The sequence below is a fragment of the Amblyomma americanum genome, chromosome 6, assembly GCF_052857255.1.
Source record: "Amblyomma americanum isolate KBUSLIRL-KWMA chromosome 6, ASM5285725v1, whole genome shotgun sequence".
NCBI lineage: Eukaryota > Metazoa > Arthropoda > Arachnida > Ixodida > Ixodidae > Amblyomma > Amblyomma americanum.
In genome coordinates, this window is record NC_135502.1 from 189499504 (window position 1) to 189514017 (window position 14514).

General features: G+C 46.8%; 1 pseudogene; it reads right to left on the reverse strand.

Annotated features, from left to right (window-relative positions):
* The window catches only part of LOC144095637 (uncharacterized), a 28355-nt pseudogene extending 14350 nt beyond the window's left edge, over positions 1 to 14005 (reverse strand).
* Between the last annotated feature and the right edge of the window lie 509 nt (positions 14006 to 14514).

Genomic DNA, 14514 nt, shown 5'->3' on the forward strand with positions numbered 1-14514 from the left:
TGGGAGGTTGTGTTAAGAAGTAATGCAGCATGGAAGTGAAAATCACAATGCGCACTTATTACTATTTCGTGGCCCTCGACCAATTTCTGTCATTTAAAGACACTGTACAAATATGAGCCTAAAATGCGCCGGAGACGCTGGAAACATTTTGTTTGAAGGAAAGGTATACTGACTATGGTCGTGACAATTTATGATTGTGCACAATTTAAAAATGAACATTTTACTACTTTTTCATGAACATGTACTCTCTAGTTTCATATAAGGTGTAATGGCGGAACTTCTCCCTCATTTTTTTTTGCACATCAGTTTTGTTTCTATTTTATATTTTGCATTTCTAATCATGAAACCAATGGTCATGCACTCCTGTATTGCTTTGCATAACGAAACAGTGGCGAGTCCAGCGTCTCTGCAGGTGGGCTCATCATTGAAAACTGTTCTAAGGCACTAAGTTGTTTGCCTTGGACTATATCAATTGCTTGTGCACTTCTAGCTCAAAAAATGTTAAGTAATGTTTCGTTAAATTTTGACTACAAGAAATTTGCTAAGCAGCATGTTGAGGACATATTAGCTTTACTGCAGGTAAACCGGCATTAGTGCATTGCTTGACAAGGGCATGGGGAAGAACTGTAATTAGATAATTGCTCTTAGCAGTCGATACGTATTGATATAAACACTGGCAGTGCTCCTATTATTTATATTTTCAGTATTTGCTGCTACACATACTTATCTGTGATTATCAACGATGGAGTCAATTGTTTTTCATTAATTGTGCAGTAAAAGTTGCGAATTCTTAAAAAAAAGCATGCAGTTGCCTTTTGTATTTCACACTGCTTTCAGAACTCACTTCTATTGCATGGCACCATCAACATCAAGGTGTAAGTTTTGAATTGGCAATAATCAAAATGATTTTACTTTCTTGCTTCAAACGTGTTAAAGCCTACTGCCACCGTGATGTGCACAAATACATTTAATATCATAGTCCTCACTGCGAATATGGCTAAGAATTTTTATACAAGTGTTCTGTTTTTGTAGGTGTATCTGAATTTAAGGCAGATAAGGCAATTTACGACACAATGAAGTGAATCCTAAAGAATGCAGTGTTTCACGAGAGAACTGCCACTACCATCTCGTCAACAGAAGCAGTTGCACAATGCAGTTTCTGCAGCAAGTGCTCAGGAGGTGACAATCGAAGGCAAGGAAAAGCTTCTGCACATGACTAAGCGTACAGGGCTGGGATAGTTGGTTCTGGGCAGAATTATGAGACATCATTACAGCGCACAAAAATGTGTCCGGTGACCATGGTGTCTATTCTCTTTGTTCGTGTGTTTTTGTGCGCTGGAATGATGTTTCACAATTCTCTCCGCAAGGCACTGACTGAAGTGAAAAATGGGTACACTGAGAGGTAATTGCCAGCTTTAGCTGGCTTTATCTGAGAGGTATATGCTCACTCCATCAGCGTAAGTGAGAATTACGACTCAGGTTTGTCAGTGGTTTATAATATAAAAGCGCCAAACAAAGGATAATGAAAAACATATAAGACGGGACCAAATAATTGTAGATATTGTCTTCGTGTGAAATTTCATTTACAAGAGGTTAATTGATGGGTGCAATTAGCTGGCGTGAGGATAGAAGCTTAAAGGCGTAGGCTCTAAGTGAAGTGTGGGAGTCCATGATCAGTGAAATAACCCATAATGAACAACTTTTATTGAATACTTCATTATCATGCCATGGAGACTGAAGACTGGTGGTACTCAGCAGTTATTTACCCTGAAGCTGGGATTTTAAGTTCTGAGGCCTAAGTGATGCCGATTCAGTTGGACATTGGTAGGTGTCGTCACATTTCCCATCGTCCATGAATCCTCTGGTTGTCTCTACTTAATCAATGATGAAAATTTGTTTACTAAAACTTGTAGCCATAACTGAAAGCATTTTGCACAAAAAAAGCCTGAATTGAATCCTAGCCGACCTATTGTCTAGCTGACAGATGCCATGATAGAAGTGACTGTCGGCGTCCTTCATGTAGCCCTTAATGGGCCCCTCTTTTTTCTTCCCTTTTCTGCTCTCTTGCCTGGTTGTTATGCATATAGTTTTGCAAATTGTATTCTAACTTGAACTACTTTAGCTTGCATGTAAAAAATTTTTGGCTACTGGTTACTCAAGCAGAGGTGGGCTTGAGCTATCTTTTGCAAGTTTTGCTGCATGCTTTGTTAAAATATTTTGTTGCATTGATTATGAATATCTGAACCACTTTTTTCACACTTAGGAGGGACGGCCCAGTGGGGTCTTGTAGAGATGGCTCGAAGCAGTTGCAATACTTAGTTGCATACATGTTGGCAGGGATCATGCGAATTTTGTGTTCTGTATTTGTATGGCAGTAAACATTAATAATTGGTTTTTTGGGGAAAGGAAATGGCGCAGTATCTGTCTCATATATCGTTGGACACCTGAACCGCGCCGTAAGGGAAGGGATAAAGGAGGGAGAATACGTGCCGTAGTGGAGGGCTCCGGAATAATTTCGACCACATTGCTACTTTGGAAAAGGCGCCAAACTGCAATGCAATGTTAGCGAAGCTTAAACAACCCCACTTGGTCTAAATTAATTTGGAGCTCTCTGGCACAGCCGAAGGTAAATTTTTACCAGCCGAAAAAAGAAGAGGGACAAAAGTACACCTACACAGGTTCCTGTGTAGGTTCTCCTCTTGTCCCTCTTTTTTTTTCGGCTGGTAAAAGTTTATTCCTCGACATGTCTTACCAACTGGCCCACCATTCAGCTTTGCGGCACTACAATATCCTGAAGCCGTTTTTGTTGTCTGCCTTGCTGTGAGAAGCTGCTCTTGCAAGTTATCCACCTTCTTAGAACCAATCAACTATTTAAACTTATTCACTTAACTCGTAATCAACTTGGACATTGGTAACTGGAACCCTAACGCATGGGTGTACCAAAAGAAGTGCATCTCACTGGAAGACAGGTAGTGCTAGGCACCATAGAAGGTAGTGCACAGTACTCATAATCTGCTGTGGGGTTTGTATGTGTGCAAGTGTCTGCATGTACTGTACAGTGAAATGCATCAGAGGCTCAGGATGTGTATATCAAGGTAATAACCAAACAAAACTCATGTGTGCTCAGGCAGCTTTGGTTTCACACATTCAGCAAAAATAATTTAGCAGATTTTTTTGCACATCTGTTGCGGTTTTACCAGTGCCAGTGTTCAGAGCATCTTGTTTATTTTCATTGAAATTGAGTGGGAGCGAGGATTTCTTTCCAATCGTTAACATTCCAGTCTTGTCGTTTTGTATGTGGCATTGAGCTTAAATTAAATTTCAACATACTGCTTTTCGTGCTTTACGGCCGAAATAAGAATTAATGAAGAAGTCTTCTAAATAGATACAGCAAGCCTGTGCTTTACTATTCTGCACCCTGTAGGCATAAAATGTCTGAATACATGGAGTTGTCACTCTGAATTGCACTCGCATCAAATCTTTTGTTTCTACTGGAACTACAGCTTATCTCGTTTTTGTGCCCATCTTTTCTAGCATCTTCTAATCAGTTCTCTTATTCATTAATTACACTTAACGTTTTTCTCTTCTGAAGTGGTAGAATTTCCATAGTATATTATTTCTCTAGGTTACGAAGTATTCAAACCTCTGAGGCAGGTAATGAATGAAATTACCCGAGATGCTAGAGTGCTGATCATTGTCCAAGAAAGCTTGATTTTGTATTAGAAGGACTTCCATTTTCATGTATCAGCTGCAACGCCAAAATATGGTAGGAATTCAGATTAAGAAACAGGCATACACAGCTGTCGTGTAAATATACGTAATTAGCTCTTGTTGCGAAAAAACACATAATGCAATAATTCACACTTTCATTCGCACTGCATGATGACGAACAGGGGCAACGGGGATGCATCACAACGCGTTGTTTGGCGTCTTTCCGTGCATGCATCTCCACACTGTGCGAATGAAAGTATGAAATACTAGCTCATCCAGCAACTTATTTCAAGCAACTTAATGCAAGTGGGGTGCTTTATGTGAGTAGCATTGATTTACTATAAAGCAGAAGAGTCACTTGGTTTACTGCAGAGGCATTGCGAGTCGTATTGAATGTGTAGTACATGTTGGCACCACTGAGGTAAATTTAATGGCAGCATTTGCTAGTTGCCTTTGCGCAGTGATTAGTATAGTCTACTTCACACAAATTTGTGATTTTGTTCTGTTATTCTTCAGGCATTGAGGCTACACAGCTGGAGTCAGCTGCTTTCAGGGAAATGCAAGATTTTCGACTTTTTCAGAAAAGATGCATGCTACGATGGTAGGAGCCTCTAGCTTGACTGCACTGCCAGTTTTGTCTACCAAACTAAGGATGCTTTTGAGCAAATATGAGCATTTCTTCTTTCTATACGTGCTTGCTCTTCATCTTCGGCAAGAACACAAAGGATGTGGTTATGTGCACGCTCCAGTGTACAATTTTGAAAAATTACGTCGCTGCGAGCGCGTGCCAACTATGCCTAACTGCGTACAGGTGCCGCTTATGAAATGCTCATGCCGTCAAGACCGGCACAGCGAGATTCGTGGTTGTTAGTTGTGGAAATATGGGGGGACAAAGCCTTTCGCCCCGCCCGCACTCCCACTCCGCGGATGCAGCGTTCCCGCTCGCTAACCGCGGAGGGGTTCGTGCTCGAGGGACAAAGGGAAGGGACGACACAGCGTTAACACTCATATGCTATTTATTACACTTGCAATTAATACATTGAGCGGGCCAGCTAGCTACAAAACATCAACGAGGCATTCCTTGGAAATAGAGGGCAACGTAAGGACTTCCGACTTACCGGCTGGGGCAGAGGCGCGACTTCGGAAGTATCGGTGGCGAACATTTGTATGCGCCGACAATGGCGGCCGGGTTTTCCAGTGCGCGCCGCATTCTTGAGGCACAGCCATTCCCTAGCATTTGCCGGGGAAGGCGACCAGAGCGCCCGTTTGCTGCGCTCGCTTCGCTGCCTGGAACCAGAAGTCCGCGGCAAGGCACAACGGATCCCCGTGCTCCTGCCGCGGAAGGTGGCGGGAGCGTGCGGCTCCAACCGCTCACGACGCTGGCCGGATCCCCGAAGGGGCTCTCTCCGGTTCCGCGGAATTCCGCGCAACCTACGAGGTCGCGCTCCCGTCGCCGTTCCCTTTCCCCCACGAGGGAGACTTCCCTCCTCGCCCCGCCGGGAGCTGTCCGTCCCGACGGCCGACGATGAAGATGGGCCGCATGGAAATGGAGGGGGGAAACAGGTTCTCCACATAGTGCACCTGTCTCGACATCAGGAGTGCTTGCATTTTTACACCATTTCGCTTGCGCTCACAGGGATCTCTACATTTTGCTCACGATAGTAAGTCCAAACTCACACAATCTCTATATAGACATTGTACGGTACACCAACCACACCAAATCTAATGGTACACTGACCACACCAGGTAACACCAAACCAAAGCCCACCAGAGCCGGTATCAGACGACCAGGTCGTAGCACACAACACCAAACCGGAACACACTAGAACACACCACACTATACTACATCAGGACCCGTGTCTGAAAAACCGGTCTGGTCAGAACACCAGACACAGTCACACCGGAAAGCACTGCATCGGGTAACATCTGAACCCGTGCGTGAAAATCTGGATAGGTGTGAACACCAGAAACGGGCTGGTGTTTTTTTCGATTGGGCGCGAAGCCTTCACTTCCCGCCTAGACCTGCGGCTCTTTGTTGTGTTTCTAATAAATGTTCAAACATTAAAGTTCATTGCTGGTTTTATCATTTTCAATGCGTGTAGAAATATAAACTGGCATTTACAAACTGAAAGCACAGACAATGGTTGTCAATGAAACATTAGTTATATATGCATTTGGCAGTGCGAAGCACATAATGCATGCTAAGCAATGTTGGGGAACGACTAATGGGACTGCTAGTGAGCGTGCCTGGATGCATGCCGAGAACAGCCAGCGGGTGAACATGGGTAGTAAATATTCAGTAGCCAGTGACTGGCCGGTTGCCTTTGGCGGAAACCAGTGCATTAGCTAGCGAGTGTCGCTGTATGCCTGTGATGAAAAACCAGTGGATAAGCTTGGGCGAGAAACATTGGATAGCCGCTAAGTTGGGCCGGATGCCTACGCTAGACACGCCAATGAGGAATCTTGCATGGATAATACTGAATAGCCAAGGAATGCCATTCAGGCTAATCAATAACCTTGTATGCCATTACTGGCTGCTGATTGGAAAGCCAGTGGCCAGTGGGGTGCACTAGCTAAAACTCTCATCTGGTAGCACCCCAGCCAGACGCAATTATAAGCCTTTATTGGAGTCAATTTTTTCCAGTATTCCACAAGTTTCTGGCCATAATCGGCGTGCTGCTTGAGACAGTTATCTTAGATTTTTAGTGGCAATTTTCTGCTTAACGAAACCATTGCCGATTTTTTCAGCATCCCTGATTTGCAAAGGGCTCTCGCTGTTTCTTTAACTTTTTTCTTAACCGGTAATTGCTAATTTGTCCCTATCTGCTGTCCACACCGAAGCAGCACGTCATAGGCACATCATAGGCACGTAGGCAATCCGTGGTCGTAAGGTGGCCCCTTCTTTCGAGTTCCTTCCCAATTATAGCGATGCGATACGAGAATAAGTCTATTAATTGCTCGGTTGTGCCCTTTATTGCCCAACATTAGCATTCACCGGTGAACAACATTCAACGATTCACAGCCAGACAGCATGTCCCGCGAACATTTCGTACAGCCTGAGAGGCGCTGCCAAATATTGTCCGGAAGGATACGATGGCTATCCAGAGTGGCATACATCATGGCGTACATTGGTCAATGATGTCATGCGAATTTTTACGGTATGCGAAAAGCAGAGATATCTTGATATCAGTCTGTCATATTGGCCTAGTCGTTGGGATGGCTTCCCATCAATGCATTTGCAATGGACTTGGCTGCCCAATATTGTCCCATTGGTTGCGATTGGTAGCCAGTGTAACACGCATCTTGGGATGCGCTGGTGAATATTTTCCCTCTTGTGACGATCACCTACAGGAAATGTGGATATGCTTGCATGATGTTCAACATTGTGCTTCTTGTTGCGTAGGGCCACAAAAATGCATATATCCCGGCATACTTTGGTTAGTGTTGTCCCTTCAATTTTGATGGCTCGTCGACATTGATCATGACTTTACTTGGCTTCTACGGGTGATGTCCCACGAGCCATATATTGTAATATTCTACTTCCTAAACCGTGCCCACAAGATTTTGCTTAGCCCGCCGTGCCTGGAAAAAAAACCAGCTCAAAATGAACCTTTGAGTTTAGTCGATATAGCTTTAAGAGGCATGCGCAGTGCGAGCTCAAGATGTGAACAGCGCCGAGCACGGCCGAACACTTTCAGAGGTGTTTGAGAGCCAGTCGCGTTATGTGTATGTGCTCGGGTCTTTGATTATCATCTTTTTTAGCGCGTGCGCTCCTCTTCGTTCTTCAGTCTGACAGTCTTGCGTCATCGTCGTCGGCAGTGGCCGCACCGCCATCCGCAGCACACAATCCTCCATTCTGTCTCTCTCGATTGGCGTGCGCTGGGTTATTTCTGTTTCAGCCGCCCCCAAGCTCGGGCATAACGAGCGCCATGGTGGTGGTGGTGGAAACATTTATTGCAAAAAATATAAATGGCGGGGGCAAAGCCCCCTACATGGCACTTGGATGCTCCCTCATTGTGAGGAGGCACCCCTACAAAGCGAAGAATAGCTCTTGAAGAGCAATCCTCAGAGCGCAGGAGATGAGCCGGCGCTGGTCTTGAGAAGTTTGCGTCATATGTCTCTCTCAGTAAGACTCCGCCAGGGTCGGTGGTGGGGGACGAGGGAAGGTGGGGCATGTAAGCGGGGTGTGTAGAAAGTCTCCAGGTTTGACGCAATGTTTGCATGACGAGGGGAATCGGTCTGTGTATCGGGAATGTAGTAGTATGGGATATGGAGCAGTCCGAGAAGTTTGCCGTCGCCGGTGTATGGCCTGCACTTTAGTGAGGGATGGGGATGAGGGTGCGTACTCTCTTCGTTGTTCCCGGTTGTACGAGAGATTATCACGGAAGGAGAGCAGGCGCTCCTCGACCCGTACAAGGGGCTCGACTCTCACCCTGAATGTGAGACCTCGGGCTAAGGAATGAGCCTCCTCGTTGCCAAGGAGGCCGGCATGTGCTGGCGTCCAGATGAGGGGTACAGGGCACCGGGGCTGCCAGAAGCGTAATAAACCCGCAGCAGTGCGGGATATGTAGCCATTGGCATAGTTGAGAATGGCAGATTTAGAGTCAGAGGTAATTTTTGTGGCAGGTGTAGAAATGAGAGCAAGCGCGATGGCTGCCTCTTCTGCCTCTGTGGTATATTTGGTGACGAACTGGAGGTCAGAAGCTTTGCTTCATTGTCGGCTACCGCCAGGGCCATACGGGAGCCTGACGTACTGCGCTTCGTCCACGCAGGCTACGTCATGGTAATCGCCATACTGTTTGCGGAGAACCCGAGCCCTATCTACTCTGCGGTCTCTATCCCGCTAAGGGTGCATGTTGGAAACGACGCGGGGTACGTTGTGGTTTGAGCGGAGGTTAGGAGAAAGGGGGACCCCCTCGGTAGGGTGAGTAGTCGGGGTGAGGTTTAATTCTGACAAAAAAGTGCGGCCAGCCTCTGAATTAGATAGACGGGATATTTGTGCCGTAAAGGTAGCTTCTGTGAGTTCCTCTAAGGTGTTGTGGACGCTGAGTTTTAAGAGTTTGTAGTTTGATGGTGTTTGATGGGTGGATTGGATGAACGTTTTGTTTCGGCCGGTAGGGAAAGAGCTCGGATTTTGCTGGGCTAAAGACGAAGAGCCGTTTTCGTGCAACTTCGCAGGAGTGATACTCGGTCTCTCTCCTTCTGTTTGATGGCTAGATATGGAAGGGCATATGTGGTGCGGCTTATGACGTAAACGTGGGTGAAGCGAGTCGTGTGTCACTCGCGGAGGCCAGCCCGGACGTTCGCTATGCGGCGAATTGGTCGGGCGGTCTGTTGACCGTGTTGTTGGAGTGTCATTATGACTTCTCCTTGCGCGCCATGGAAGTAAATAACAACACCAAGGACGCAGATTTCGTCTAATAGCGGGATGGGGTGGGTACCTAGGGTGAGCGAGATGGGTGGATTGGCTTAACGAGTTGTTTCAGCCGGTAGAGAAAGAGCTCGGACTTTGAAGGGGAGTAGGTGAGGCCACGCTCCCGTACATAGGTGTCGATGATGGTTAGGTCCAATTGTAGGTGTTCTTCTATTTCTGCATCACTGCTGAGGTTTGCCCAGAAAGTGATGTCTTCGGCGAATAGGCTCAAAAGGATGTTAGTAATCTGAGAGTTGACTACGTAGGTGAAGGAGTGCTATGTTGAAGAGATTAGGAGACAGAACGGCTCCCTGGGGCGTGCCTCGTGCTCCTAGCGACGCGGTGGTCGCCGAAAGTAAGCGTGGCTATGCGCAGGCTGGGGAAGTCTCGGGTGTAGTTGTACATCCTGGTGCTCACTCCCAGGGTCGTAATGCTTTGGTGGATGGCGGAGTATGTAACGCTACCAAAGGCCTTAGTGAGATCCACCCGTAGAGACTCACGAGCGCCGTGTGCGCGGGTGCAAGTGCACGCTGCCTAGCCACTCTACATGACGCAGAGAGAACCGTGGTCTCCCCGGTATCCCGAAACGCGGTACGATTGATGGCGGAGTGAACTCGGCGCAACACCACTGAGTTTCGTGAAAGTTGTGGGCCCGTTGCTTTACCAGTGCGAAGTAAGCATCTGCGGAAGCTACGAATGGCCCGCTGATTGTGGGGATCCCCTGGAGAGGTAAGCCAACAAGGAGTCGCTCTCGACGTATGCACGACTGAAGGCAGAGAGCAGCTCCACGGGTGCCCGTGTTCAGAAAGACCACTTTCCGCTTCAAGGTTCATTAAAATGCACTGCCACATAAAATCTGTGGCTTTGGCCGCCCGCATCCTGTCCCCTCAGAAGCGGCATTTTCTTTCAGGCGGGTTTCTGCAGCATTTTCTGTAATCTGTGCGGTCTCCTAGCAAATGAACTTAATTTTGCCATAATAATTTCGACTCGAGTGCCTTTGTGATTCTTCGCGCATGAGCTCAAGCCGATCAATAACTGAGAGCATGATCTTGATTTCAGCGAGCACACTCGAAATCTTCCATGTGAGGCAGTTTGACAAGTACATATCCTTAGCTTCCTGGTGCTTTTGGCAATAAGATTAAAACGTATGATATGATTCATGATATTCAAGATGCAACAACTCACTTAGCAATATTAAAGTCGTCGTCGCTAAATAAAAATTTCGAGCACTCAAAAGAGAAGAAGTTTAAAAAATTGTGTCCTCGCACTGCAGCGAACGCCTGAACGTTCGATCACATTACGCACGCAAAACTGTCCTGTGAGTTTTTATTTCCTCCTTGTAAACTTTTTACTCTACTGTATAATACCGACATCATTTTGCTCTACCTTGTCGTACCTTGCTCTACCTGCACATATCCAACCAAAAATTTTAACATTAACACAACGTTTCGATGCCGACTCGGCTGCTACATCAGGGGTGACACAGGGCAGAAGCTAGCGTTATTTAAGTATGGAGGGGAGGGGGGTCAAAGGAACGACAGCTCTGAAGCGAAAGGCGCGGGGGAGGGGGAAGGGGGTTGAGGCTGTTAGTCACGCTGGCGCACTGCAGCGAGGTGACGAATGGCGACTTTTTTTCGTTGAGTTGAAGAGCGAAGTCCCTGGGCATATACTGGGGGCACGTTTCCTTATGTGCAATTGATGTTGTTCGGCGTGGTTTGAATATGAACCTCGGGCTAGAAGCTATGCAGCTTGCCAAGAAGTACATCAAGACTATGCAAGGCATCTCGGTGTTTAAGACTCACCTGGAATTTGCCAAGAAATGCAAGGAAACCAAGGTTGTACCCCAGAGCCTACGTCTACGACGTCTGGTCCCCACACCGGAAGGGCGAAGCTTCATCAACAAGGCAGAACAGCACCTAGTGACGGCACGGATGCATGAGTGCCGTAGCGTGATTAGGAAGAAAGAAATCGACGCCTTCTTAGCCCGCCGACAACTCGAGCACAAGATGCCCAACCTAGTGATGTCTATCGAGGCATTTGCCAAAGAAACCGAATCATCAGAAGCCGACAAACACCGCACCAAGCGGAGAGGAAAGTTGTCGAAACTTCAACGCCGGCCGGAAAGATCCCCACCCGACCATTCTGACTTGGTCGCCAACTTCTCCTCCAGGAAGCTCACAAGCGCCGAAACGCCAATCCTAGCCAAGAGACACAAATTCAACCTCCAGGTGAACAGACCCCCCCTTCCAGCAATCATATCTGCGCTTGAAGTCAGTATACGACAACTGGGACCTGGTGTACGAGAAGAGGTCAGGCTCAAACCAATAGGTGTACTTAATTAAGAGCAAGCACACCGAAAAGAATCAAGCCTACCACCGAATGAAATGCAAGCCCTGAAAGACCTCAAGACAGACACCAACATAGTGATCCTCCCAGCTGAGAAGGGCAACACAACAGTCGTTCTGGGCAGACGGGACTACGAAGAGAAAATATTCACCTTACTCAGCAGTCAAGAATATGAAAAATTGAAGAAGGACCCCACAACAACTACCCAAGGAAGGCTAAACAAAACATTGAAAGAAGTATTGCAAAACACCCCAACTTCCGAAACCAAGTACCTTCAGTTATTGAGCACCAACGGATAGGCTCGAGCACTCTCCGGCCTGCCAAAAGTCCACAAACCGGGGATCCCTTTACACCCGACTGTGGACTTCCTTTGTTCCCCTCTTCGCTCGTTGTCAGAGTACCTTCACAAACTCATATCCCCAATCGCCGGAAAATCAGCGACCCATATCCGCCATTCCAGTGACTTCATCGAAATGGTGTTCCAAGCCACCCTTGAGGCTGACGAATGCCTTGTCTTCTTCGACGTGGTGTCCCTTTTCACAAACATCTCCGTGAAGCTTGCGATGACCGCTATCCGAGACGCCCTACTACGCGACGACACACTCAGCGCACGACCCCCGCTGAGTGTAAATGATGTGTGCTGCCTTCTGGAGTTGTTCCTATCAAACACATACTTCTCGTCAAACGGGGAATTTTATCGACAATGAATGGAACACCAATGGGAGCTTAGCATCCATCTCTATCATCATGGCCAATTTAACTATAGAGCACATCGAAAAACGAGCCCTCCGCTCATTCCACCCGAAACCAAAGGTTTCCTCAGGTATGTCGGCGGCTGCTTCGCCGTCATTAAAAGATCTGAGACTCAAACTTTCCTTCGTCATTTATTCTCCGTAGAACCTGACTTTCAGTTCACGCTCCTCGTGTCCCGAAACCACAATGCCTTCAATTTTATGTGTACCGCAAACCAACTCACTCAGGCCGATATCTCCATTTCTCTTCAAACCACCCGACAGTCCATAAAGCATCAGTGGTGAAGACGCCGTTCAGAAGTGATGAGACACATTTCAACACAGAACTTGACAGAAAAAAAGAATAACGCACGGTATTCAAAGAACTCATCATGAACGGCTACCCAAGAAATATTCAAAATCAATTCGACGTCAAAATCACAACATTCGCCAAGAAATCAACGCACAAAGATCAACGCCACCAACAAAATACATCACTTTACCTTATGTCGGAGGTGTCAGCAAAACAATCGTCCGAATCCTGAAAAAATCGGGTCTCAAGGTTGCGCCCAAGCCCACAAACACTGTTGCGCTTTGCCTACCTGTTCCCAAAGACCGGCAGCCGAGAGAAAGAGCCCAAGGCATTGTCTACAAAATTCCATGCGCCGACTGCAACGCAAGCTACTTCTTCGAAACCAAAAATTTTAAAGAAAAAATTCGGCAAGTTAAAAACGACGTTCGCAAATTCGCAAAAGAGCGCAATCCAGTAGCCGAACATTCCGAGGATTCCGACCATAGAATCAATTTCGATGAAACCCGCATACTCGGAACCGAAACAAATTGCCACAAAAGGCACCTTATGGAATCCTGGCATATCCAAATGACCCCGAACAACATCAACCGCACAAAAGAAAAACTGCCCCCAGTATATGCCCAGTGACTTCGCCCTTCAACTCAACGAAAAAAACTCGCCCTTGGCCACCTCCCTGCAGTGCGCCAGCGCGACTAACAGCCTAAACCTCTCCTCCCCCTTTCCCGCGCCTTTCACATCACAGCTGTCGTTCCATTGACCCCCCTCCCCTCCACACTTAAAAGACGCTAGCTTCTGGCCTCAGTCACCCCTGATGAAGGAGCCGAGTCGGATTCGAAACTTTGGGTTAAAGTTAAATTTTTTGGTTGGAGATGTGCAGTTTATTATAAGTCTTCAAACCCAACCAGACAGGCAAATCTGTCAAAAGGTATAGTTTTCAGTCTACCTCGTCATGCGCTATACACTACACACAAGATTGTCTTGTATACGACCACTGACGCATTTTGTACGCCTCTTCTTGCAGTGATTGCCCATATAATCTCATTCGTTTAGGTTCGCAAGCCATCTTCACGTGTCCCCGGCACGCTTCATGACAAATGCGCCTTTGTATCCCCTCAGCATCACATCGTGTTTACTGCGAGGTTTGGAAAGCAGATGAGCATAGGATTCCCATTACTTCTCGTCCACCAGAAATGTCTTATGTATAGAAATTTTTTAAGCCGTGGGCAAATTATATGAAAGTGTTTCGGCTAAACATAACCAAATTTTTTAAAAGTCTCGGCCCTAAGCAAAGGAAAATAACTTTGTACTGTTGGGAATCGTATGGCATAGTTTTCGAGGCTTGTGTGATGTGTGCACAGTGTGCTTGTTTCTCACGGCTTTCTGCGACCTCCTGCAACCTCTGCTTCGGTTGGCTCAAGGAGCACAGGACCCTTCTCACCTGGTTTCTGCCTTCTGCAAGTTGATAATTTTTTCGTAGGTGTCGCCAACCATTTGGGCCCATCTGGTGCATATGTGAGTATATTTATTGTATATTCATTTAACAGTTGTAGGTATTTTGATTTCGCGACGCTGTGATGTGACGTCATCGCGGTCTTGACAGAACCATTATTCCGTGCTGCGTTATCACGCCTCTCAGGCCTATATATTCGTGCGTGCTGTTCAATAAACGTTCTTCGCTCGTGGTCCACGTCTGGCGTCAGTCATATCATCTGGCGACGAAGCACTGCGGAAGCAACGTACTACGCGGAAAGACCAGCAAGAGCAGCCGGCATGTTCGTCAACCGTCGACTAAGCTGTACATGTTCAAGGAGTACGACAGCGAACGGAGACGTCGACTGAAGTTCAGCGGGAGTGCTGACAGAAAGAAGTGACTACTACGGACGCATTGTGTGAGGTGTACTGTCAAAATGCCATCTTACGGGAAGATAACGGAGTGTGATGCTAAAACTCAGAACTTCGAATCATACGTGGAACGTTTCGAACGTTTTGTCGGCACGAAC